The sequence below is a fragment of the Coregonus lavaretus genome (genome assembly GCF_964263955.1).
Source record: "Coregonus lavaretus genome assembly, chromosome: 19".
Classification (NCBI taxonomy): domain Eukaryota; kingdom Metazoa; phylum Chordata; class Actinopteri; order Salmoniformes; family Salmonidae; genus Coregonus; species Coregonus lavaretus.
Window position 1 is genome coordinate 6953559 of NC_140006.1, and position 25730 is coordinate 6979288.

At 45.3% G+C, this 25730-nt stretch overlaps 1 pseudogene across 1 annotated transcript; it reads left to right on the top strand.

Moving 5' to 3' along the window:
* The first annotated feature begins 465 nt into the window (after positions 1–465).
* On the top strand, positions 466–24079 carry LOC311146923 (hippocampus abundant transcript 1 protein-like; annotated as a pseudogene). Its single transcript, XR_014615606.1, has 7 exons — positions 466–621; positions 4643–4751; positions 20669–20740; positions 20877–20989; positions 22192–22289; positions 23361–23527; positions 23822–24079. The product of XR_014615606.1 is annotated as a hippocampus abundant transcript 1 protein-like (transcript).
* The last annotated feature ends 1651 nt before the right edge of the window (positions 24080–25730 follow it).

The window sequence follows — 25730 nt, forward strand, 5'->3', positions numbered from 1 at the left end:
CTTCTCCTTTCCATCTCTTCCTCACCCCCACCATTCCCCTCCTCTTCACCCACTTTCTTTCCCTTTTCTCCCCTTCCAGGTGTCGGTCACGTTTGCAGCCAGCCTGGTGACCAGCCCAGCCATAAGAGCGTACCTGTCGTGTCTCCTGAGTGGCGCAGTGGTCTAAGGCACTGCTTCGCAGTGCTAACTGTGCCACTAGAGATCCTGGTTCGAATCCAGGCTCTGTCGCAGCCGGCCGCGACCGGGAGACTCATGGGCGGCGCACAATTGGCCCAGCGTCGTCCAGGGTAGGGGAGGGAATGGCCGGCAGGGATGTAGCTCAGTTGATAGAGCATGGCGTTTGCAACGCCAGGGTTGTGGGTTCGTTTCCCACGGGGGGCCAGTATAAAAAAAAAAAAAATGTATTCACTAACTGTAAGTCGCTCTGGATAAGGGCGTCTGCTAAATGACTAAAATGTAATGTAAATGTATGGTGACACCTTGGTAGTGATCCTGGCTACGGCCATCGCCCTGCTGGACATCTGTTTCATCCTTGTGGCTGTCCCTGAGTCACTGCCTGAGAAGATGAGACCGGCCTCCTGGGGGGCACCCATATCCTGGAAGCAGGCTGACCCCTTCGCTGTGAGTACTACACTGTACTAAACACTAATATACACTGAACAAAAATATAAATGCAACATGTAAAGTGTGGGTCCCAAGTTTCATGAGCTGAAATAAAAGATCACAGAAATGAGCCAAGTAAAGCCCCCCCGGCCAAACCCTCCCCTAACCCGGACGACGCTGGGCCAATTGTGCGTCGCGCTATGGAACTCCCGATCACGGCCGGTTGTGAAACAGCCTGGGATTGAACCCAGGTCTGTAGTGACGCCTCTAGCACTGCGATGCAGGGCCTTAGACCGCTGCACCACTCAGGAGGCCAGATGTCTCAAGTTTTGAGGGAGCATGCAGTTGGCATGCTGACTGCAGGAATGTCCACCAGAGCTGTAGCCAGAGAATTGAATGTTCACTTCTCTTTGATAAGCCGCTTCCAACGTCGTTTTAGAGAATTTGGTAGTATGTCCAACCGGCCTCATATCCGCTGACCACGTGTATGGTGTCTTGTTGGTGAGTGGTTTGCTAATGTAAACGTTTTGAACAGAGTACCCCATGGTGGCGGTGGGGTTATGGTATGGGCAGGCATAAGCTACGGACAGCGAACACAATTGCATTTTATCGATGGCAATTTGAATGCACAGATGAGATCCTGAGGCCCATTGTCGTGCCATTCATCCGCTGCCATCACCTCATGTTTCATCATGATAATGTATGGCCCCATGTCGTAAGGATCTGTACACAATTCCTGGAAGCTGAAAATGTCCCAGTTCTTCCATGGCCTGCAGAGTCACCAGACATGTCACCCATTGAGCATGTTTAGGATGCTCTGGATCGGTGTGTATGACAGCATGTTCCATTTCCCGCCAATATCCAGCAACTTTTTTTTTGGGGGGGGGATATCCAGCAACTTTCCAACAAGTCAGTTTGTGACATTTCTGCCCTGCTAGAGCTGCCCCAGGCCAAATGTAAGTGCTGTTATTGTGAAGTGAAAACATCTAGGAACAACAACGTCTCAGCCGCGAAGTAGTAGGCCACACAAGCTCACAGAATGGGACCGCCAAGCGCGTAGCGCTTAAAAATCTGTCGGTCCTCGGTTGGAACACTCACTACAGAGTTCCAAACTGCCTCTGGAAGCAACGTCAGCACAATAACTGTTTGTTGGGAGCTTCGTGAAATGGGTTTAGGCAGCCACACACAAGCCTAAGATCACCATGTGCAATGCCAAGCATTGGCTGAAGTGGTATAAAGCTCGGCACCATTGGACTCTGGAGCAGTGCAAACGCGTTCTCTGGAGTGATGAATCACGCTTCACCATCTGGCAGTCCGACCAACGAATCTGGGTTTGGCGGATGCCAGGAGAACACTACCTGCCCGAATGCTTAGTGCCAACTGTCAAGTTTGGTGGAGGAGGAATAATGGTCTGGTGCTGTTTTTCATGGTTTGGGCTACAGTGAGGGAAAAAAAAATTTGATCCCCTGCTGATTTTGTACGTTTGCCCACTGACAAAGACATGATCAGTCTATAATTTTAAGGGTAGATTTATTTGAACAGTGAGAGACAGAATAACAACAAAAAAATCCAGAAAAAACGCATGTCAAAAATGTTATAAATTGATTTGCATTTTAATGAGGGAAATAAATATTTGACCCCTCTGCAAAACATGACTTAGTACTTGGTGGCAAAACCCTTGTTGGCAATCACAGAGGTCAGACGTTTCTTGTAGATGGCCACCAGGTTTGCACACATCTCAGGAGGGATTTTGTTCCACTCCTCTTTGCAGATCTTCTCCAAGTCATTAAGGTTTCGAGGCTGACGTTTGGCAACTCGAACCTTCAGCTCCCTCCACAGATTTTCTATGGGATTAAGGTCTGGAGACTGGCTAGGCCACTCCAGGACCTTAATGTGCTTCTTCTTGAGCCACTCCTTTGTTGCCTTGGCTGTGTGTTTTGGGTAATTGTCATGCTGGAATACCCATCCACGAACCATTTTCAATGCCCTGGCTGAGGGAAGGAGGGTCTCACCCAAGATTTTACGGTACATGGCCCCGTCCATCGTCCCTTTGATGCGGTGAAGTTGTCCTGTCCCCTTAGCAGAAAAACACCCCCAAAGCATAATGTTTCCACCTCCATGTTTGACGGTGGGGATGGTGTTCTTGGGGTCATAGGCAGCATTCCTCCTCCTCCAAACACGGCGAGTTGAGTTGATGCCAAAGAGCTCGATTTTGTTCTCATCTGACCACAACACTTTCACCCAGTTCTCCTCTGAATCATTCAGATGTTCATTGGCAAACTTCAGACGGCCCTGTATATGTGCTTTCTTGAGCAGGGGGACCTTGCGGACGCTGCAGTATTTCAGTCCTTCACGGCGTAGTGTGTTACCAATTGTTTTCTTGGTGACTATGGTCCCAGCTGCCTTGAGATCATTGACAAGATCCTCCCGTGTAGTTCTGGGCTGATTCCTCACCGTTGTCATGATCATTGCAACTCCACGAGGTGAGATCTTGCATGGAGCCCCAGGCCGAGGGAGATTGACAGTTCTTTTGTGTTTCTTCCATTTGCGAATAATCGCACCAACTGTTGTCACCTTCTCACCAAGCTGCTTGGCGATGGTCTTGTAGCCCATTCCAGCCTTGTGTAGGTCTACAATCCTGTCCCTGACATCCTTGGAGAGCTCTTTGGTCTTGGCCATGGTGGAGAGTTTGGAATCTGATTGATTGCTTCTGTGGACAGGTGTCTTTTATACAGGTAACAAGCTGAGATTAGGAGCACTCCCTTTAAGTGTGTGCTCCTAATCTCAGCTCGTTACCTGTATAAAAGACACCTGGGAGCCAGAAATCTTTCTGATTGAGAGGGGTCAAATACTTATTTCCCTCATTAAAATGCAAATCAATTTATAACATTTTTGACATGCGTTTTTCTGGATCTTTTTGTTTTTATTCTGTCTCTCACTGTTCAAATAAACCTACCATTAAAATTATAGACTGATCATTTCTTTGTCAGTGGGCAAACGTACAAAATCAGCAGGGGATCAAATACTTTTTTCCCTCACTGTTTGCCCCTTAGTTCCAGTGAAGGGAAATCTTAAGGCTACAGCATACAATGACATTCTAGATTCTGTGCTTCCAACTTTGTGGCAACAGTTTGGTGAAGGCCCTTTCCTGTTTCAGCTTGACAAAGCGAGGTCCATACAGAAATGGTTTGTCGAGACCAGTGTGGAAGAACTTGACTGGCCTGCACAGAGCCCTGACCTCAACCCCATCGAACACCTTTGAGATTAATTGGAATGCCAACTGCGAGCCAGGCCTAATCGCCCAATATCAGTGCCCGACCTCCCTAATGCTCTTGTGGCTGATTGTAAGCAAGTCCCTGCAGCAATGTTCCAACATCTAGTGGAAAGCCTTCCTAGAAGGGTGGATGCTGTTATAGCAGCAAAGGGGGAACCAACTCCATTTTAATGCCCATGATTTTGGAATGAGATGTTCGACAAGCAGGTGTCCACATACTTTTGGTCATGTAGTGTATTGGTGACCGACAGATGCATATCTGTATTCCCAGTCATGTGAAATCCATAGATTAGGGCCTAATGAATTCATTTCAATTGACTGATTTCATTATATGAACTGTAACACAGTAAAATCTTTGAAATTGTTACATGTTGCATTTATATTTTTGTTCAGTATATTATAGTACTGTCCTATACTACCTCCTGGGGAGCACCCATATCCTGGGAGCAGGCTGACCCCTTCACTGTGAGTACTATTCTAGGGCTATACTATGCTATACTGTAGTACTATAACTGACTTTACTATATTATACTACTGTACTTGACCTCCTGGGGAGCTCTTATCTCCTTTTGAGCAGGTAGACCCGTTCGCATTCAGTACTGTAGTACTGACCTGTAGTATACTATAATGTACTATTAGATACTATTATGCCTGAGGGGAGCCCCCATCTCTTGGGAACAGGACAACCAATCTGTGTTTGTGTGGCAATAAAATGAATGTGAATCTAATGTGTTGTGTTTCTCGTCTCTCTCATCTCCCCTCCAGTGTTTGCGTAAGGTGTGCCAGGACAGTGCTTCTCATCTGCATCACAGTGTTCCTGTCTTACCTGCCAGAGGCAGGACAGTACTCCAGCTTCTTCCTCTATCTCAGACAGGTACTGATGATCCCAAATACACCCTACCCCCTAACCTCATCCCCTAACCCTTTACCTCCCTGAGGCCGAACAGTACTCTAGCTTCTTCCTCTAACCCCCTAGCCTCAACCCCTAACCCCCAGTGCTTGACTTGGGCAAGAGCTCATCGGAGCTGAGTACCCTCAAATGTTTTACTGCTTGAGCTCCTGTTCCTCTAATAGAATATTAGCTCAAAAGTATCGTAGAGCTCCTGCGCCTAAATATAAACAGTACCGGCACCCAAAATGAGTACCGGCACCTATTTCAGTCCAAGTCAAGCACTGCTAACCCCTACCCCTTAGGCACTTCCTCCTAGAGGTAGACAGGGACTGACCAGAACCAAACCAACCCCTAGTCTCAACCCTACCCCCTATATTTCTGTAACCAGTGGAAAAGTTGTAAAAGTTGTAAACAGCAGTATGTTGCATGCACAGTGTCAGCAGGTGTTTTGAATAGCATATTTTGGTGAGTAGATTCAGTGATGCATTAGCACATTTATAGTTGAGAGAAATCTTGCGCTTTCACCCACAAAAGTTCAGTGTACAAAAATACTACAATGTAGTCATATCTGTAAATTCACTGACTGGGGGACTTTGTTGGAAGGCCTCTGAGTAAACCAAACTCCTTTTTCAAACTTAACCTCCTCAGAATGTGGCCTATGTGCTGAGCATGAACATTTTTGGTTATTTTTAAACAACGAAGTGACCAACGTTGGTTCAATAATTAGAATTCCATTTAATTCTGTTTTTCGTTCTGTTTTTCTCTGTGAGCTCAATGCGCACATGTAGTAGGGAGTTGTAGTTTCCAACAGGCCGATATTCTACATAGTTTAGCACATAAAACGTAGTAATTAACTACAATGACCATAATCCATTGAGCATCTACTTGTCCGGTCTGTATTTCTTTTACGCCTGCTACAGAAGAGAGAAGAATGCGCAATCGTAATAGAGAGCAACTGTTGCTTCGCTAGGTATCTCTACCTGAAAATATATGATCAGAGTGATTGATAGTTGGTATTCAGCAGTCATAAAAGTATGGCTTATTTACTTTGAAGAACTACAAAATAGTGATTTTGTCAGACAGCATAGGCAGCAGCTCTATAGAGATGAGATCACTTTGAATGAAATAATAAAGTCATCAAATAAAACAACTGAAATATTTTATTAAAGTAATGTGAATAATCATCATGGGACTTTTATTAATTATTTTATTCTGTGTTATAGCATTCAACCCACATAATGCATAGTGCTTTTAATGTAAATACATCGAAATCGAAAAACAAGATTTTTTTTATAAGCAAATCGAAACCGAACCGACCTCAAAGCACTAATCGCTCAGCACTACTGTTTACAAGCAGAAGCTCAAACAGGACGTACCAGTGACTCGCTCCATTGAGAAATGGTAATCAGAATCAGAGATTATGCCACAGGACATCTTTGTTAGCGCTGATTGGAATATGTTTCGGGACTCCGCCGATAACATCGACGAGCTAAGAACCTCCGTCACCAGCTTCGTTAGGAAATGCATCAGCAACGTTGTCCCCACAGTGAAGTTTCGCTGCTTCCCCAATCAAAAGCCCTGGATTAACACAGAGGTTGGTGCTAAACTAAAGGACAGGGCTATCGCAGACAACCCTGAGGTTACGACTGAGGACAGGAACAAGTATAAGAAGTCCCGCTACGACCTCCACACAGTCATCAAACGAGCAAAAGGACAATATAGGAATAAGGTGGAATCATATTACACAGGCTCCGACACCCGCCGCATGTAACAGGGGCTTCAGTCCATTATGGATTGCAAAGGAAGACCCAGCTGTGATCTGCCCAACGATGCTAATCCACCAGACGAACTCAATGCGTTATATGCACGCTTCAACAATAAAAACGCTGTGCGTGAGGGCCCCCACCGACCCAGAGGACTGGATGTTCTCGCTCTCCGAGGTCGACGTGAGTGAATTCTTTAATCAGGTCAACACTCTCAAGGCGGGGGGCCGGACGGTAATCTAGGGCGCGTTCTCAGAGCATGAGCAGAACAGCTGGCAGGTCATTTTCAACCTCTCCTTGTCCCAGTCTGTAATCCCCACATGTCTTAAACTGACTAACATCATTCCTGTTCCCAATAACTCTAAGGCTTCATGGCACAATGACTGCCGCACTGTATCACTCACATCACAAATCATGAAGTGCTTTACCGCCCCAACAGATCCATAGACGCAATCTTAATTGCACTCCACACTGCCTTCACCCACCTAAATAAGAGGAAAACCTATGTGAAAATGGTGTTCATTGACTACAGCTCAGCGTTCAACACCATTGTCCCCTCCAAGCTCGTCAACAAGCTTAGGACCTGGGACTGAACACCTCCCTCTGCAACTTGATCTTGGACTTCCTGACAGGCAGACCCCAGGTGGTGAGGGTAGGCAACATCACCTCCGCCACGCTGACAGGGGTGTGTGCTTAGTCCCCTCCTGTACTCCCTGTTCACCCACGATTGCGTGGCCACGCACGACTTGTCATCAAAATTGCTGACGACAACTTGTTAAGCACATTTTTACTCCTGAACTTATTTAGGCTTGCAATAACAAAGGGGTTGAAAACTTCTTAACTCAAGACATTCCAGCTTTTAATTTTTAATTCATTAGTAAAAATATGTAAAAACATAATTCCACTTTGACATTATGGGGTATTCTGTGTAGGCCAGTGACACAATCTCAATTTAATCCTTTTAAAATTCAGGCTGTAACCCTGTAGGCACTGTATATATCTACCTCTATCACTCTATCAGAATCCCTGCACATTGTAAATATGGTATTGGAACTGACCGTATGGATGGATGGATGGATGGATGGATTCCGTGAGGTCTACCCCGGGGGTTGGTGATAGAGGGGAGGTATGTGCCGCGATGTTGGCTCCATCTGCTGGGAGTACACGGACTGGGCACCCCGACGCTGATGGGCCAAGTAGAGGTAATTAGGGGAGAGTGCCAGCCAGCCGTGCAGGCCACATAAAGGGAGCACCGTGGCACACTGCGAAGAGGACAAAGAGAGAGGCAAGGAGTGAGCATACGAAGGGGAACGAAGCTCCCGGAGGCACGGAGCCAAGTATAAGAAAATGTACAGAGCCAACCCTGAATTATTTTGTTGTTATCTTTATTTTCGTTGCCTAGTAAAGTTGTGTTTTTCTGACTAGAACCTCCCTGTCTATGTGTCCATCTCTGCACGCTCAACCCAACACCCCACGGTTTACCACAATATATATATATATATATATATATATATATATATATATATATATACTGCTCAAAAAAATAAAGGGAGCACTAAAATAACACATCCTAGATCTGAATGAATGAAATAATCTTATTAAATACTTTTTTCTTTACATAGTTGAATGTGCTGACAACAAAACCACACACAAATTATCAATGGAAATCAAATTTATCAACCCATGGAGGTCTGGATTTGGAGTCACCCTCAAAATTAAAGTGGAAAACCACACTACAGGCTGATCCAACTTTGATGTAATGTCCTTAAAACAAGTCAAAATGAGGCTCAGTAGTGTGTGTGGCCTCCACGTGCCTGTATGACCACCCTACAACGCCTGGGCATGCTCCTGATGAGGTGGCGGATGGTCTCCTGAGGGATCTCCTCCCAGACCTGGACTAAAGCATCCGCCAACTCCTGGACAGTCTGTGGTGCAACGTGACGTTGGTGGATGGAGCGAGACATGATGTCCCAGATGTGCTCAATTGGATACAGGTCTGGGGAACGGGCGGGCCAGTCCATAGCATCAATGCCTTCCTCTTGCAGGAACTGCTGACACACTCCAGCCACATGAGGTCTAGCATTGTCTTGCATTAGGAGGAACCCAGGGCCAACCGCACCAGCATATGGTCTCACAAGGGGTCTGAGGATCTCATCTCGGTACCTAATGGCAGTCAGGCTACCTCTGGCGAGCACATGGAGGGCTGTGCGGCCCCCCAAAGAAATGCCACCCCACACCATGACTGACCCACCGCCAAACCGGTCATGCTGGAGGATGTTGCAGGCAGCAGAACGTTCACCACGGCGTCTCCAGACTCTGTCACGTCTGTCACATGTGCTCAGTGTGAACCTGCTTTCATCTGTGAAGAGCACAGGGCGCCAGTGGCGAATTTGCCAATCTTGGTGTTCTCTGGCAAATGCCAAACGTCCTGCACGGTGTTGGGCTGTAAGCACAACCCCCCACCTGTGGACGTCGGGCCCTCATACCACCCTCATGGAGTCTGTTTCTGACCGTTTGAGCAGACACATGCACATTTGTGGCCTGCTGGAGGTCATTTTGCAGGGCTCTGGCAGTGCTCCTCCTGCTCCTCCTTGCACAAAGGCGGAGGTAGCAGTCCTGCTGCTGGGTTGTTGCCCTCCTACGGCCTCCTCCACGTCTCCTGATGTACTGGCCTGTCTCCTGGTAGCGCCTCCATGCTCTGGACACTACGCTGACAGACACAGCAAACCTTCTTGCCACAGCTCGCATTGATGTGCCATCCTGGATGAGCTGCACTACCTGAGCCACTTGTGTGGGTTGTAGACTCCGTCTCATGCTACCACTAGAGTGAAAGCACCGCCAGCATTCAAAAGTGACCAAAACATCAGCCAGGAAGCATAGGAACTGAGAAGTGGTCTGTGGTCACCACCTGCAAAACCAGTCCTTTATTGGGGGTGTCTTGCTAATTGCCTATAATTTCCACCTGTTGTCTATTCCATTTGCACAACAGCATGTGACATTTATTGTCAATCAGTGTTGCTTCCTAAGTGGACAGTTTGATTTCACAGAAGTGTGATTGACTTGGAGTTACATTGTGTTGTTTAAGTGTTCCCTTTATTTTTTGAGCAGTGTATATAATATATATATATATACTACTGTTAAAAAGTTTGGGGTCACTTAGAAATGTCCTTGTTTTCCATGAAAACATACATGAAATGACTTTGAATAGGAAATATAGCAAAATGCATAGGAAATGTAGTCATAGACTGGTGTTTTGCAGGTACTATTTAATGAAGCTGCCAGTAGAGTACCTGTGAGGCGTATGTTTCTCAAACTAGACACACTAATGTATTTGTTCTCTTGCTCAGTTGTGCACCGGGGCCTCCCACTCCTCTTTTCTATTCTGGTTAGAGACAGTTTGCGCTGTTCTGTGAAGGGAATAGTACACAACGTTGTACAAGATCTTCAGTTTCTTGGCAATTTTTCACATGGAATAGCCTTCATTTCTCAGAACAAGAATAGACTGACGAGTTTCAGAAGAAAGTTCTATGTTTCTGGCCATTTGGATTCTGTAATCGAACCCACAATTGCTGATGCTCCAGATACTCAACTAGTCTCAAGAAGGCCAGTTTTATTGCTTGTTCAATCAGCACAACAGTTTTCAACTGTGCTAACATAATTGCAAAAGGGTTTTCTAATTATCAGTTAGCCTTTTAAAATGATAAACGTGGATTAGCAAACACAACGTGCCATTGGAACACAGGACTGATGGTTGCTGATAATGGGCCTCTGTACGCCTATGTAGATATTCCATTAAAAAATCAGCAGTTTCCAGCTACAATAACCATCTACAACATTAACAATGTCTACGCTGTATTTCTGATCAATTTGCTGTCATTTTAATGGACATAAATTGCTTTTCTTTCGAAAACAAGGACATTTCAAAGTGACCCCAAACTTTTGATATACACAGTGCATTCGGAAGGTATTCAGGCCCCTTCCCTTTTTCCACATTTTGTTACGTTACAGCCTTATTCTAAAATTGATTAAATGAAAAAATATCCTTGAGCTGTTTCTACAACTTGATTGGAGTCCACCTGGGGTAAATTCAATTCATTGGACATAATTTGGAAAGGCACACCCCTGTCTATATAAGGTCCCACAGTTGACAGTTCATGTCAGAGCAAAAACCAAGCCAGGAGGTCGAAGGAATTGTCCGTAGAGCTCCGAGACAGGATTGTATCGAGGCACAGATCTGGGGAAGGGTACCATAAAATGTCTGCAGCATTGAAGGTCCCCAAGAACACAGTTGCCTCCATCATTCTTAAATGGAAGAAGTTTGTAACCACCAAGACTCATCCTAGAGCTGGCCGCCCGGCCAAACTGAGCAATCGGGGGAGAAAGGCCTTGCTCAGGGAGGTGACCAAGAACACAATGGTCACTCTGACAAAGCTCCAGAGTTCCTCTGTGGAGATGGTTGTCCTTCTGGAAGGTTCTCCCATCTTTGCAGCACTCCAACAATCAGTCCTTTATGGTAGAGTGGCCAGACGAAAGCCACTCCTCAGTTTGGAGTTTGCCAAAAGGCACCTAAAGGACTCTCAGACCATGAGAAACAAGATTCTCTAGTCTGATAAAACCAAGATTGAACTCTTTGGCCTGAATGCAAAGCGTCACGTCTGGAGGAAACCTGGCACCAGCCCTACAGTGAAGCATGGTGGTGGCAGCATCATGCTGTGGGGATGTATTTCAGAGGCAGGGAGTGGGACACTAATCAGGATCGAGGGAAAGATGAACAGAGCAAAGTACAGAGAGATCCTTGAAAACCTGCTCAGGAACCCAGACTGGGGTGAAGGTTCACCTTCCAACAGGACAACAACCCTAAGCACACAGCCAAGACAACGTAGGAGTGGCTTCGGGACAAGTCTCTAAATGTCCTTGAGTGGCCCAGCCAGAGCCCGGACTTGAACCCGATCTAACATCCCTGGAGAGACCAGACAATAGCTGTGCAGCGACGCTCCCCATCCAACCTGACAAAGCTTGAGAGGATCTGTAGAGAAGAATGGGAGAAACTCCCCAAATACAGGTGTACCAAGCTTGTAGCGTCATACCCAAGAAGACTCCAGGCTGTAATCACTGCCAAAGGTGCTTCAACAAAGTAATGAGTAAAGGGTTCAAAACCTTATGTAAATGTGACATTTCAGTATAAACCTGTTTTTTGCTTTGTCATTATGGGGTATTGTATGTAGATTGATGAGAAAAAACAAGGCTGTAACGTAACAAAATGTGAAAAAAGTCAAGGGGTCTACATACTTTCCAAATGCATTGTATGTATGTATGTATGTATGTATATATGTACAGTGGGGAGAACAAGTATTTGATACACTGCCGATTTTGCAGGTTTTCCTACTTACAAAGCATGTAGAGGTCTGTACTTTTTATCATAGGTACACTTCAACTGTGAGAGACGGAATCTAAAACAAAAATCCAGAAAATCACATTGTATGATTTTTAAGTAATTAATTTGCATTTTATTGCATGACATAAGTATTTGATCACCTACCAACCAGTAAGAATTCCGGCTCTCACAGACCTGTTAGTTTTTCTTTAAGAAGCCCTCCTGTTCTCCACTCATTACCTGTATTAACTGCACCTGTTTGAACTCGTTACCTGTATAAAAGACACCTGTCCACACACTCAATCAAACAGACTCCAACCTCTCCACAATGGCCAAGACCAGAGAGCTGTGTAAGGACATCAGGGTTAAAATTGTAGACATGCACAAGGCTGGGATGGGCTACAGGACAATAGGCAAGCAGCTTGGTGAGAAGGCAACAACTGTTGGCGCAATTATTAGAAAATGGAAGAAGTTCAAGATGACGGTCAATCACCCTCGGTCTGGGGCTCCATGCAAGATCTCACCTCGTGGGGCATCAATGATCATGAGGAAGGTGAGGGATCAGCCCAGAACTACACGGCAGGACCTGGTCAATGACCTGAAGAGAGCTGGGACCACAGTCTCAAAGAAAACCATTAGTAACACACTACGCCGTCATGGATTAAAATCCTGCAGCGCACGCAAGGTCCCCCTGCTCAAGCCAGCGCATGTCCAGGCCCGTCTGAAGTTTGCCAATGACCATCTGGATGATCCAGAGGAGGAATGGGAGAAGGTCATGTGGTCTGATGAGACAAAAATAGAGCTTTTTGGTCTAAACTCCACTCGCCGTGTTTGGAGGAAGAAGAAGGATGAGTACAACCCCAAGAACACCATCCCAACCGTGAAGCAAAGCATGGAGGTGGAAACATCATTCTTTGGGGATGCTTTTCTGCAAAGGGGACAGGACGACTACACCGTATTGAGGGGAGGATGGATGGGGCCATGTATCGCGAGATCTTGGCCAACAACCTCATTCCCTCAGTAAGAGCATTAAAGATGGGTCGTGGCTGGGTCTTCCAGCATGACAACGACCCGAAACACAAAGCCAGGGCAACTAAGTAGTGGCTCCGTAAGAAGCATCTCAAGGTCCTGGAGTGGCCTAGCCAGTCTCCAGACCTGAACCCAATAGAAAATCTTTGGAGGGAGCTGAAAGTCTGTATTGCCCAGCGACAGCCCCGAAACCTGAAGGATCTGGAGAAGGTCTGTATGGAGGAGTGGGCCAAAATCCCTGCTGCAGTGTGTGCAAACCTGGTCAAGACCTACAGGAAACGTATGATCTCTGTAATTGCAAACAAAGGTTTCTGTACCAAGTTCTGCTTTTCTGATGTATCAAATACTTATGTCATGCAATAAAATGCAAATTAATTACTTAAAAATCATACAATGTGATTTTCTGGATTTTTTTTTATAGATTCCGTCTCTCACAGTTGAAGTGTACCTATGATAAAAATTACAGACCTCTACATGCTTTGTAAGTAGGAAAACCTGCAAAATCGGCAGTGTATCAAATACATGTTCTCCCCACTGTATATGTATACACATATACAATACAAGTCAAAAGTTTGGACACACCTACTCATTCAAGGGTTTTTCTTTATTTTTACATTGTAGAATAATAGTGAAGACACCAAAACTATGAAATAACACATGGAATCATATAGTAACCAAAAAAGGGTTAAACAAATTAAATTATATTTTATATTTGAGATTCTTCAAATAGCCACCCTTTGCCTTGATGACAGCTTTGCACACTCTTGGCATTCTCTCAACCAGCTTCATGAGGTAGTCACCTGGAATGCATTTCAATTAACAGGTGTGCCTTGTTAAAAGTTAATTTGTGGAATTTATTTCCTTCTTAATGCGTTTGAGCCAATCAGTTGTGTTGTGACAAGGTAGGGGGGTATACAGAAGATAGCCCTATTTGGTAAAAGACCAAGTCCATATTACGGCAAGAACAGCTCAAATAAGCAAAGAGAAACTACAGTCCATTATTACTTTAAGACATGAAGGTCAGTCAATCCGAAAAATGTCAAGAACTTTTAAAGTTATTTCAAGTGCAGTCGCAAAAACCATCAAGCGCTATGATGAAACTGGCTCTCATGAGGACCGCCACAGGAATGGAAGACCCACAGTTACCTCTGCTGCGGAGGATAACTTCATTAGAATTACCAGCCTCAGAAATTGCAGCCCAAATAAATGCTTCACAGAGTTTATATATATATATATATGACGTCACGCTCGTTGAATACATGATATGACCAAGGTGCAGCGTGGAATGCATACATGTTTATTAACGAAGTAAACACACGACAAAACAACAAAGGCAACGTAACGTGAAGCTCACAATGGCTACACACAAACAAGCCAAACGAGTCAAGATCCCACAACATAGGTAGGCAAAATGGCTACCTAAGTATCATCCCCAATCAGAGACAACGATCGACAGCTGCCTCTGATTGGGAACCACACCCGGCCAACATAGATCTGAACATACTAGATCTACACATAGATATACACATTACATAGATACTCACACCCTGACCAAACCAACTAGCGAACTCTATGTCAGGGCGTGGACCCTGGTGTGTGAGGCCCCGACCCTGAAGAGGGGTTGATGTCTGGTTCTGGAGTGGAGCCGCTGACCGGAGCTGAACTGGACCCCGGTGGAGTGGACTGCTCTGGCACTGGAGTGGAGCAGCTGACCAGAGCTGGACTGGGCACCGATAGAGCGGACCGCTCTGGCACCGGAGTGGAGCAGCTGACCAGAGCTGGACTGGGCACCGGTGGAGCGGACAGCTCTGGCACCAGCCGTACCGGCCTGGGGACACGCACCACTGGTCCGGCGCGAGGAACAAGCACGGGCCGCACCGGGCCGGGAACACGCACCACAGGTCCGGCGCGAGGCGCAGGCACGGGCCGCGCCGGACCAGGAAAACGCACCACTGGTCTGGTGCGAGGAGCAGGCACGGGCCGTACCGGACTGGAGACACGCACCCCTGGTTTGGTGCGAGGAATGGGCCGCACCGGGCTGGGAACACGCACCACTGGTCTGGTGCGGGGAGAAGGTACGGGGCATACCGGGCTTGCGACACCCACCACTGGTCTGTCGCGGGGAGCAGGTACGGGGCGTACCGGGCTGGCGACACGCACCACCGGTTTGGTGCGGGGAGCAGGTACGGGCCGTACCGGACTGGATACACGCACCACTGGACCGTGGAGGCGCACTGGAGACCAGGAGCTTGAGCCGGCACAACCCGTCCTGGCTGGATGCCCACTTTCGCATGGCACGTGCGGGGCGCTGGCACAGGATGCACTGGGCTGTGAAGGCGCACTGGCGACACAGTGCGTATCTCCGCATACCTTGGTTCCTCAATGAACACACGCTCCTTACAGCGAGTGCGGCTAGTTGGCTCTGGTCTGCCCCCTGGCTCCGCCAACCACCCCGTGTGCCCCCCCAAATGTTTTTCTTGGGGCTGTCTCTCGGACTTCCTTCGTTGTCGGCACTGTTGGCGCCGCCGTTGATCCTCTCCTACCTGGGCTTCTACCTTCGCCCAGGGTCCTTTCCCAGCAAATATCTCCTCCCAAGACCACGTCTTCCCCACCTGTGTCCAGGGTGTTTGCTCCTCCTGGGCACGCTGCTTGGTCCATTGGTGGTGGGATCTTCTGTCACGCTCGTTGAATACAGGATTGGACCAAGATGCAGCGTGGAATGCATACATGTTTATTAACGAAGTAAACACACGACAAAACAACAAAAGCAACGTAACGTGAAGCTCACAATGGCTACACACAAACAAGAGCCAAGATCCCACAACATAGGTAGGCAAAATGGCTACCTGAGTATGATCCCCAATCAGAGACAACAATCGACAGCTGCCTCTGATTGGGAACCACACCCGGCCAACATAGATCTAAACATACTAGATCTACACATAGATATACACATTACATAGATACTCACACCCTGACCAAACCAACTAGCGAACTCTATGTCAGGGCGTGACAATATATACTAAACAAAAATATAAACGCAACATACAGTGTTGTTCACATGTTTCATGAGCTGAAATATAAGATCCCAGAAATGTTCCATATACACAGAAAGCTTATTTCTCTCAATTTATGCACAAATTTTGTTTATATCCCTGTTAGTGAGCATTTCTCCTTTGCCAAGATAATCCATCCACCTGACAGGTGTGGCATATCAAGAAGCTGATTTAACAGCATGATCATTAAACAGGTGCACCTTGTGCTGGGGACAATAAAATGCCACTCTAAAATATGCAGTTTTGTCACACAACACAATGCCACAGATGTCTCATGTTTTGAGGGAGAGTGCAATTGGCATGCTGACTGCAGGAATGTTCACCAGAGCTGTTGCCAGAGAATTGAATGTTGAATGTTCATACAATAGCCGCCTCCAATGTCGTTTTAGAGAATTTGGCAATACGTCCAACCGGCCTTACAAACTCAGACCACTTGTAACCAAGCCAGCCCAGTACCTCCACATCCAGCTTCTTCACCTGCGGAATCGTCTTATACCAGCCACCCCAGACGGCTGATGAAACTGGGGGTTTGCACAACTGAAGAATTTCTGCACAAACTGTCTGAAACCGTCTCAGGGAAGCTCATCTGCGTGCTCGTCGTCCTCACCAGGGTCTTGACCTGACTGCAGTTCGGCGTCGTAACTACCTTCAGTGGGCAAATGCTCACCTTCGATAGCCACTGGCACGCTGGAGAAGTCTGATCTTCATGGATGAATCCTGGTTTCAACTGTACCGGGCAGATGGCAGACAGTGTTTATGGCGTTGTGTGGGCGAGCGGTTTGCTGATGTCAACATTGTGAACAGAGTGCTCCATGGTGGCGGTGGGGTTATGGTATGGACAGGCATAAGCTGTCCATACTATAGGGATCCTGAGTGGCGCAGCGGTCTAAGGCACTGCATCGCAGTGCTAGAGGCATAACTACAAACCCGGATTAGATCCCAGGCTGTATCACAACCGGCCGTGATCAGGAGTCCCATAGGGTGGCGCACAATTGGCCCAGCATCGTCCGGGTTAGGGAAATGTTTGGCCGGGGTGGGCCTAATTGTAAAAATAATTTGTTCTTAACTGACTTGCCTAGTTAAATAAAGGTTAAAAAAAAAAAAATATATATATATATATATATATATATATATATATATATATATATATATATATATATATATATACACAGTGGGGGAAAAAAGTATTTAGTCAGCCACCAATTGTGCAAGTTCTCCCACTTAAAAAGATGAGAGAGGCCTGTAACTTTCATCATAGGTACACGTCAACTATGTCAGACAAAATTAGGATTATTTTTCTCCAGAAAATCACATTGTATTGGATTTTCTATGGGGTTGAGATCTGGAGACTGGCTAGGCCACTCCAGGACCTTGAAATGCTTCTTACGAAGCCACTCCTTCGTTGCCCGGGCGGTGTGTTTGGGATCATTGTCATGCTGAAAGACCCAGCCACGTTTCATCTTCAATGCCCTTGCTGATGGAAGGAGGTTTTCACTCAAAATCTCACGATACATGGCCCCATTCATTCTTTCCTTTACACGGATCAGTCGTCCTGGTCCCTTTGCAGAAAAACAGCCCCAAAGCATGATGTTTCCACCCCCATGCTTCACAGTAGGTATGGTGTTCTTTGGATGCAACTCAGCATTCTTTGTCCTCCAAACACGACGAGTTGAGTTTTTAACAAAAAGTTATATTTTGGTTTCATCTGACCATATGACATTCTCCCAATCCTCTTCTGGATCATCCAAATGCACTCTAGCAATCTTCAGACGGGCCTGGACATGTACTGGCTTAAGCAGGGGGACACGTCTGGCACTGCAGGATTTGAGTCCCTGGCGGCGTAGTGTGTTACTGATGGTAGGCTTTGTTACTTTGGTCCCAGCTCTCTGCAGGTCATTCACTAGGTCCCCCCGTGTGGTTCTGGGATTTTTTCTCACCGTTCTTGTGATCATTTTGACCCCACGGGGTGAGATCTTGCGTGGAGCCCCAGATCGAGGGAGATTATCAGTGGTCTTGTATGTCTTCCATTTCCTAATAATTGCTCCCACAGTTGATTTCTTCAAACCAAGCTGCTTACCTATTGCAGATTCAGTCTTCCCAGCCTGGTGCAGGTCTACAATTTTGTTTCTGGTGTCCTTTGACATCTCTTTGGTCTTGGCCATAGTGGAGTTTGGAGTGTGACTGTTTGAGGTAGTGAACAGGTGTCTTTTATACTGATAACAAATTCAAACAGGTGCCATTAATACAGGTAACGAGTGGAGGACAGAGGAGCCTCTTAAAGAAGAAGTTACAGGTCTGTGAGAGCCAGAAATCTTGCTTGTTTGTAGGTGACCAAATACTTATTTTCCACCATAATTTGCAAATAAATTCATTAAAAATCCTACAATGTGATTTTATTTATTTTCTTTTCTCAATTTGTCTGTCATAGTTGACGTGTACCTATGATGAAAATTACAGGCCTCTCTCATCTTTTTAAGTGGGAGAACTTTCACAATTGGTGGCTGACTAAATACTTTTTTCCCCCACTGTGTATATATATATACAGTGGGGAGAACAAGTATTTGATACACTGCCGATTTTGCAGGTTTTCCTACTTACAAAGCAGGTAGAGGTCTGTAATTTTATTATAGGTACACTTCAACTGTGAGAGACGGAATCTAAAACAAAAATCCAGAAAATCACATTGCATGCTTTTTAAGTAGTTAATTTGCATTTTATTGCATGACATAAGTATTTGATCACCTACCAACCAGTAAGAATTCCGGCTCTCACAGACCTGTTAGTTTTATTTTAAGAAGCCCTCCTGTTCTCCACTCATTACCTGTATTAACTGCACCTGTTTGAACTCGTTACCTGTATAAAAGACACCTGTCCACACACTCAATCAAACAGACTCCAACCTCTCCACAATGGCCAAGACCAGAGAGCTGTGTAAGGACATCAGGGATACAATTGTAGACCTGCACAAGGCTGGGATGGGCTACAGGACAATAGGCAAGCAGCTTGGTGAGAAGGCAACAACTGTTGGCACAATTATTAGAAAATGGAAGAAGTTCAAGATGACGGTCAATCACCCTCGGTCTGGGGCTCCATGCAAGATCTCACCTCGTGGGGCATCAATGATCATGAGGAAGGTGAGGGATCAGCCCAGAACTACACGGCAGGACCTGGTCAATGACCTGAAGAGAGCTGGGACTACAGTCTCAAAGAAAACCATTAGTAACACACTACGCCGTCATGGATTAAAATCCTGCAGCGCACGCAAGGTCCCCCTGCTCAAGCCAGCGCATGTCCAGGCCCATCTGAAGTTTGCCAATGACCATCTGGATGATCCAGAGGAGGAATGGGAGAAGGTCATGTGGTCTGATGAGACAAAAATAGAGCTTTTTGGTCTAAACTCCACTCGCCGTGTTTGGAGGAAGAAGAAGGATGAGTACAACCCCAAGAACACCATCCCAACTGTGAAGCATGGAGGTGGAAACATCATTCTTTGGGGATGCTTTTCTGCAAAGGGGACAGGACGACTGCACCGTATTGAGGGGAGGATGGATGGGGCCATGTATCGCGAGATCTTGGCCAACAACCTCCTTCCCTCAGTAAGACCATTGAAGATGGGTCGTGGCTGGGTCTTCCAGCATGACAACGACCCGAAACACACAGCCAGGGCAACTGGGAGTGGCTCCGTAAGAAGCATCTCAAGGTCCTAGAGTGGCCTAGCCAGTCTCCAGACCTGAACCCAATAGAAAATCTTTGGAGGGAGCTGAAAGTCCGTATTGCCCAGCGACAGCCCCGAAACCTGAAGGATCTGGAGAAGGTCTGTATGGAGGAGTGGGCCAAAATCTCTGCTGCAGTGTGTGAAAACCTGGTCAAGACCTACAGGAAACGTATGATCTCTGTAATTGCAAACAAAGGTTTCTGTACCAAATATTAAGTTCTGCTTTTCTGATGTATCAAATACTTATGTCATGCAATAAAATGCAAATTAATTCCTTAAAAATCATACAATGTGATTTTCTGGATTTTTGTTTTAGATTCCGTCTCTCACAGTTGAAGTGTACCTATGATAAAAATTACAGACCTCTACATGCTTTGTAAGTAGGAAAACCTGCAAAATCGGCAGTGTATCAAATACTTGTTCTCCCCACTGTATATATATATATATATATATATATATATAATAATAATAATAATAATAATAATAATAATAAGCAACGAACACAATTGCATTTTATTGATGGCAATTTGAATGCACAGAGCTACCGTGACGAGATACTGAGGTCCATTGTGGTGCCATTCATCCGCCGCCATCACCAGCATGATAATGCACAGCCCCATGTCGTGCATATCGATCCAGAGCATCCCAAACATGCTCAATGGGTGACATGTCTGTGTATGCAGGCGACCTGTGTAATGATCATGCTGTTTAATCCGTTTCTTGATATGCCACACCTGTTAGGTGGATGGATTATCTTGGCAAAGGAGAAATGCTAACAGGGATGTAAACAAATTTGTACACAACATTTTAGAGAAATACGTTTTTTGTGCGTATGGACAATTTCTGGGATCTTTTATTTCAACTCATGAAACATGGGACCAACACTTTACATGTTGCATTTTATGTTTTTGTTCAGTGTATATACTGTATTATGTCTCTTCTAAACTGTATATTCTCCCCAGGTGATGAGGTTCAGGTCAGAGACAGTAGCAGCCTTCATCGCTGTGGTGGGCATCCTCGCCATCGTGGCTCAGGTTGGTGACCTTTGACACTTGTTGTACAGTTTTCTTTGACTTAGGTTGTGATGTCTTTTCGGAAGTCAGAGAGTTGACATATCTGTAATAAATAAATAATTGATTGATTGATTACCTGCTGTGTTCTCTGTGTCAGACGGTGGTTCTCGGGATCATGATGCGCTCCATAGTGAATAAGAACATCATCCTACTGGGCCTGGGCTTCCAGATACTACAGCTGGCCTGGTACGGCTTCGGATCACAACCATGGTCAGTACCAACTACCTTTTAATGTACTGTCCCTATCACTAACCTTGACCCAGGCCTTACCCTAACATACTGGTCACAATAACCCCTTTAAGCACAACTTTTTGTGGAGCAGTCAGCAAACAGTGAGCAGACATTACTTAATTTTCTTCTAATCAACTCTAAATTAAATGGGAATACAATTTCCATGAGTTGACAAAGTATATCGTCACATTAAACAGCGCTATCCTGTCAGGCCCTTAGAGGGCAGCAAAACACCAACAACAATACAGTTCACTGACCAGAGCATTGTATCTACATTTACATTTACATTTTAGTCATTTAGCAGACGCTCTTATCCAGAGCGACTTACAGGAGCAATTAGGGTTAAGTGCCTTGCTCAAGGGCACATCGACAGATTTTTCACCTAGTCGGCTCGGGGATTAGAACCAGCGACCTTTCGGTTACTGGCACAACGCTCTTACCCACTAAGCTACCTGCCGCCCCTGCCATCTAGTTTATACCAATGATCCACAGCACTGAACAGGTCACACTGCGAGGATCCTTTATCATGGGGTCAGCAGAGGACCGTTAATTTATAATATGCCATTTAGCAGACGCTTTTATCCAAAGCGACTTACAGTCATGCGTGCATACATTTTTTTTTTTGTGTATGGGTGGTCCCGGGGATCGAACCCACTACCTTGGCGTTACAAGCGCCGTGCTCTACCAGCTGAGCTACAGAGGACTTTATTGTTCAGGCTTTAACACTAATGTACTGTTAGTGGTTTGACCCAGGGGACTGAGAGGACAGGGGAGAGAAAGTAGTACTGATGCACTGTATGTTGTCTTATGACGGTTACTGTTGTTAGTGTTGACTCTGATAGATGCATTGAAGAGAGGTTGAATACAGGCCAGATTAGTCCTGTCTCTGTGATATCGGTCTGTGAGGAGGATTTCCGTGTTTCCGCCTCCTGACTATATGACCTTTCAGTGTACTGTGTCTGATCTGTTGCCTGCTGCTTCCTCTCTGGAGTTGGAAAATGCTTTGTTAAAGAATTACCTCAAATCAAAAGTTATCTTTTCTACAGCGATGGTTTGGTTTAAGCTAAGGTGTGTCTCGGCACACACACACACACACACACACACACACACAAATGTGGAGTGTGTTCATTCTCTCTGGTCGGGATAATGGAGTTGTGTTCTCTCTCTCTCTCTCCCATAAGGATGATGTGGGCAGCAGGAGCGCTAGCGGCTATGTCTAGCATCACCTTCTCAGCTATTAGTGCCATCGTGTCCCGCAACACAGACCCAGACCAGCAGGGTTAGCTACTACTACCACACACCAATATAAGACTGCCCTAATCAGAAATTGACCCCTTCTTTTTCAGATCTGAAATTGTAGTTAGATAATGTAGAATGCTTAGTCTAGGCTACTTGCTCTAAAGATTTCAACCCACAATGGTGAGCTTATAAATTATTTCTGAAGCATTTATGTAGTCGTTATGAAGGCGTTATAAATGTCCTATAAAGCCTTTGGGTCTATTGCAACCATCGATGGCCACCAGATTATCGCCAGCAGATCTCTCATTAAACCGTCAATATGAGCTAAATTCACCCGCACAGCTTATCTCAATTGCGATCCTTATTGGTCACCTCATTACCGCTCTCTGTTACCTTAGTCCTGCTTGCTACTGTACCAAGTCTTTCAAAGCATGTTCGCCCTCTGGTGGGTTTTATCATCGGAACAACTTAATCCTACTTATTGAGCAGACTAAGGGCGATTTATCTATTTGATAATCATTCCATATAACTGAACTAAAGTAGGCCGATATCCTGGTTTAATGTGGCAATTTACCCGACACGTTGTATGAATGGAAAACTAATGTTGATCTAGCCTACTGTTATTATTTTATTTGTTTCCAATTTATATAATCCATTAAATACACCTGTCTTTAAAATACAATTGTCTGGTATATCCCTGGACTGTCCATATTTGAAATGTGTAAATACATCAAGTCAATCGTGATTAAGTTAAACCTATATAATCTATATTTTTTTATCAAATGAAATGTAGGCAACATTTTTTAAAGTCATTTTTTTCTGAAGATTGAAAATGAAACCTAGAAGCAGCTGTCTGGTATTATAATCACTTGACACTGTAACAACGGGAGATGAACTGAACTGCTGGTTTATCCTTGTGGGGTTTTGGTTTAAATCAAGTTTGCTTTAATGCGCAGGTTCATGTAATCTCCCGTTAGTAGCATTTTAAGAAAACCAGCGTTAACACAGTGGTATGTGCGAAGTTCAGCTTGTTCATTGCAATGGACCCCCTAAGTTGTAGTGTGTTTACTGTGTTCGATCATTGTGTAACCTCTTCATTGTCTGTCTCTAGGCGTGGTCCATGGGATGATAACAGGTATCCGTGGTCTGTGTAACGGTCTGGGCCCAGCATTCTATGGTTTTATCTTCTGTCTGTTGCACGTGGAGCTGACTGATCTGGACGTAGTAGACAGCCCTGGGAAAGAACCCAAACCCAACATGGCCAACCACACGGACGAGGTGAGATCAGTGACGACAGGACTAAGATAGATAACTGTCTTTTGAGAGGGACACACACACACTCTCACACACACACATACACAACCCTGATTCACACAATAGGGCCAAGCCAAGTTGAGCTGTACTGGGCTGGCCTGGTTATCTATCCACCATAGATGCTGGATGCTAGAAAGGATCATGTCAAAATAAAGTTTCTGAGCCAGTACAGATCAGGTCAGCCCTGTAGTGTGGATAAGGCAACACACTCACACATTTACTAACAATCACATATGTATTCTCTCTCTCCCTCCACAGAGTTCCATCATCCCCGGCCCTCCCTTCCTGTTTGGGGCGTGCTCCGTACTACTCTCCCTGTTAGTAGCCTGGGGGTCTGACCAGGAGGCTACAAGAAACACAGCAATGTAGCCCAGAGCCACTCACACAGCCCTCCCAGTAGCGGGGCAGAGGGCAAGGAGCCACTACTGGACGACAGATAAGAGAGTGGCTTCTTCTGAGAGCCAAGAAGATGTGTGTGTGTCGGAAGCACCTTGTGGGCTGTCCTCTGAAGTCTGAACACCTGAGTTCAAACAGTGTTGTGTATGGAGTTCCCAAAGGCCCTGAGAGAGGGATGGAGGGAAGAGAGAGAGAGGATGGGTAGTGCTGTAGAGAGGTGTGTGTTGTGTTGGGAGAGACTTGGTTGAGCTGATCTCTGTCCTGAGTGAGTCCTGAGAAGCAGTAACAGGAAGAGGATAAAGGAGGATGTGATGTACAGGCTTGGCTTGTACTGCCAGAGAGCTACTAGGGCTCTGGTCAAAAGAAGTGCACTATATAGGGAATATGGTGCCATTTTGGATACAACCGATGACTCTATTTCCTCTGTAGCCAAGAAGATCAATATGTGACAACAACCACAGTGTTCTTTGTCTAAAGAGAGTAAGTCAACAACGGTAACAGTAGCCACAGCTCGAGCTCTACTCTAATGGCCAATTTACAAGCTAACAAACTTCTGTTGTGACTTGTCAGATTTTATGTTTTAATACGTAAGAACAGAAAGCAGGTCTGCCTCTGTGTGTGTCTACAGCTGGGAGGGAAGCTACTGGATTCGTCCCAAATGGCACCCTATTCCCTTTATAGTGCACTGCCTTTGACCAAATGTAGTGCACTATAAAGGAAATAGGGCGCCATTTGGGACGTAATCAATGTAGAACATGAGTAGAGTGGAACTTCTTTAGATCCATCTAAGAGGCACTACCTAATCTTTTGCGTTTTTATAGAAGGACACTTACTTTCCTGAGAGAAGTGTGTATGAGAGAGACCGCTTTATTAGTTGGAAATACGTTTTTCAATGTTTACCTATCTGCCATACATTAGAGTAGCAGCCGACAGACAGATGTACGGTTTTGGGTTGTATATTATTCCTGTGTTCACACACTTAAGGCTAGTTGTGCTTCAAGTTTTTATTCCAGAGAAATGTTGACTTGAAGGGATGTTGTCTTCATATTAATATATTACAACAACCTGTATGTCTGACGTGGGTCTGTAATTGTTGCTATCGCTCCTATTGGAGGCTTTCAGTCATTTTAGTCTTGTTTTCTTCTTGTCTTTTTCTCACAACCCTCTTCTATGTGAATCTAGACACTAACTTAGTTAACACAAAGACTGGCAGGACTGTAGTTTAGTTAACAACTTGCCCATAGACTGCTTCTAGGTATGTATTCACAAAGCATCTCAGAGTAGGAGAGCTGATCTAGGATCTGTTTTGACTTAGAGTATATAATAAATAACAGTACAGTATATGGACCTAATCCTAGATCAATACTCCTACTATGAATATGGGCACTGATCTGTAATGTGGGAATCAATGTGAGCACTGAGATTTCCAACAGTCTTGGAATAATATCATTAGGTGTTCAGTAAGTTAAAATATCACTTGAACTGCTGCGGTAGGACAGTAAAGGTTAAATGTTATGTGGTATTAGAGACAATATTGCAAATGTGGTATTTTGGATTTAGACTGTAAAACAAGTTAAAGGAATCTTAGGACATTTTAGCTCCCCGTGTCCGTCCGTCCGTCTTTGATTCTAAAGGTGTTGCAGATACCACTATAAATCTTTGCTGTTGTACTTTTGAAACAATCAATTTTTTTGTAAATGATACTCGTGCATTGAAATAACCAAATCACAAATGGAAATAGAACCGGTTGGTGTGAAAACGCTGGACATTT